Source organism: Schistocerca gregaria, chromosome 3 (assembly GCF_023897955.1).
Source record: "Schistocerca gregaria isolate iqSchGreg1 chromosome 3, iqSchGreg1.2, whole genome shotgun sequence".
Taxonomy (NCBI): domain Eukaryota; kingdom Metazoa; phylum Arthropoda; class Insecta; order Orthoptera; family Acrididae; genus Schistocerca; species Schistocerca gregaria.
This window is the reverse complement of record NC_064922.1, coordinates 583,885,656-583,888,155: the sequence shown is the minus strand read 5'-3', so window position 1 is coordinate 583,888,155 and position 2,500 is coordinate 583,885,656. Positions and strand designations below refer to the sequence as shown.

Sequence of the window (2,500 nt, the reverse complement as noted above, 5' to 3'; positions counted from 1 at the left end):
TACCCTTTGGCCACACCCCTTATAAAGGCATCGAACCAACCCACCACCTGACACCAGCCAAACGTACATCCTGATTTGACACATCTCTGGCAACCTAACCCACGTTGGCCCTTAACCTAACCCACGTTGGCCCTTAACCTAACCCACGTTGGCCCTTAACCTAACCCACATTGGCCCTTAACCTAACCCACGTTGGCCCTTAACCTAACCCACGTTGGCCCTTAACCTAACCCACGTTGGCCCTTAACCTAACCCACGTTGGCCCCTTAACCTAAGTTACGCTGCACCTTAACCTAAGTTACGCTGCACCTTAACCTAAGTTACGCTGCACCTTAACCTAAGTTACGCTGCACCTTAACCTAAGTTACGCTGCACCTTAACCTAAGTTACGCTGCACCTTAACCTAAGTTACGCTGCACCTTAACCTAAGTTACGCTGCACCTTAACCTAAGTTACGCTGCACCTTAACCTAAGTTACGCTGCACCTTAACCTAAGTTACGCTGCACCTTAACCTAAGTTACGCTGCACCTTAACCTAAGTTACACTGCACCTTAACCTAAGTTACACTGCACCTTAACCTAACTTACACTGCACCTTAACCTAACTTACACTGCACCTTAACTGTCACATGTAACGTCACAGGAATGTAGCTTTGCCTAACAGCAACCCTCTGAACATAGTTCACTGCTTGGATCCTCTGGTGTCATGTGTATTTCTCGATGCCATGGTGCGTACCCTCACATAAATGTCTTTCGAGTGTTGCGTACTTTCTACACAGTCCCGCTAACCACTGGAAGGGTGTACCGCTACAGAACGAATATCGCCCTCCCCTCCTGCCCTTCCAAGCTGGTCGGTCAGGCGTTTGTTTGTGAAATGAGCCTTGCAGCTGTTCAGTTGCATTCGGTTGTCGATGCAGTCAGTGTACGTTGTGGTACGGCCTGTGTGGACTGTCCGCTGATGTACGCGTAACCCACACTGATCATCCGTCGTTACGTACTGAGTGACATAATGTGGCACATGCTTGACCGTACACCGGCTGCGCCCTACAATGGCGAATCATAAGGGCCATATGTTGTGCACGATGCTACTTGTCTCGTCTCCCCATTACAGCGAGATTGCACTGTTGTACGCCGTACAGACATGTGGTAGGTAGGTACGGACGAAAGTATTGCATGTTGGCCCCCCCCCCCTCCTCCCTCTGCCGGGAATCAGCGTGAGCCGTCTGTTGATGTAGCGACGAGGGTTTTCCTATTTAATCGTATTGCCCCACACAACATGATAGCACGGTGGACCGCGTTCCACATCTGCGACATGCTACAGAGGCCGGTTGACAGTCGACCGCGCAAGGGACATTGCACACGTGCGCGGACCATCTTCCACGTGTTCTCTCGTGTACATGCCGCAGTGTGTATGTGGGCTGATGTAGCGTGTCGTGACACATAACATGCAGGCATGCCAGAATCGTAGATTTCGCAAATGTAGATTGACGTATACGTTTGCTGCCAAAGATCCGCAAATGAACTGGAAATCAGTTGTTGAGCGGTTGTTCGCGCTGCAGGTGCATCGGTGATAGCGACGATCGGTACATCTATGAACCGGTTGTTTCGGCGGTACCCGCCATGCCCCCGAACCTGAGTTGGCCATGTGGGTATGAAGCGATACGAGGCTGTGGCTTGGTGGGACAGTCCCCGGCCGGTGAGGGGGGGCCGCCCAGCGTGCTGGCCGCGCGCTGCGTGAGCGCACGCACTACAGCCGGCTGGTGGGGGCCGCCCAGTGGCAGGAGCGCCGGCCGACGGGCCCGGCTGGCGTCCCAGCTATGCGCCGGCGCACCCTGCGCGCGGCGCCAGGCGGCCAAAGTGGGTTCTGCCGAGCCCGGTGCGAAGCGCGGTGGACATCTGCAGTGTGCTGGTCCGATTGCGGACTGTGTGCGTTGAGGATGCGCCGCCGCCCGGCACTCGGCGTCGCGACGCCGTCTGCTGCTCGGTCGCCCCCAGCGGTTCTCGCAGGTGGTTTGTATCGCAGCTCTGCGGACGTGTTGGCGCGTGCGCTGTGCTGGGAGAGTTCGCTTCTGCACCCAAGTGGGGCTTTGCCCTTCTGTGGCGCTGGCGTTGGAGCTGCCGGTCACCGTAGGTGGCGCGTGTTGTTTCCCGCCGGCAATGCCACGACAGCACGCTCCCGGGCCTCTGTCGGCAGCGGCAAGCTCAGTTGGGAGCACGGGTGTTCGCACTGAAAGCGTCTACTCGCCTATCTCCGGGCGATTGCGCCTATCTCGAACCCGACCAAGTACTTAGGACGGCGCTGCGCGCCGCCGGGACCTGAGAGGGTTTCGAGGTGTATCGTGCAGGGGAGCTCAGCCTCCTCCTGTTTGCAGAATAATTGAGCGGACGCTTGCGTGTTCGCGCGGGCCCTCGGGACACACTCCCGGGCGGCCGGCTGCTCAGCTCTCGTTGACGCAGCTCCCTGGTTGATCCTGCCAGTAGTCATATGCTTGTCTCAAAG

The 2,500-nt window shown here is 56.7% G+C and overlaps 1 non-coding gene across 1 annotated transcript in view; it reads left to right on the top strand.

Moving 5' to 3' along the window:
- The first annotated feature begins 2,458 nt into the window (after window positions 1–2,458).
- LOC126357226 (small subunit ribosomal RNA) overlaps window positions 2,459–2,500 on the top strand; it is a 1,893-nt gene continuing 1,851 nt past the window's right edge. Inside the window, exon 1 of the ribosomal RNA XR_007566176.1 lies at window positions 2,459–2,500. This exon is cut by the window's right edge and continues 1,851 nt beyond it. This is a non-coding gene — a ribosomal RNA (small subunit ribosomal RNA).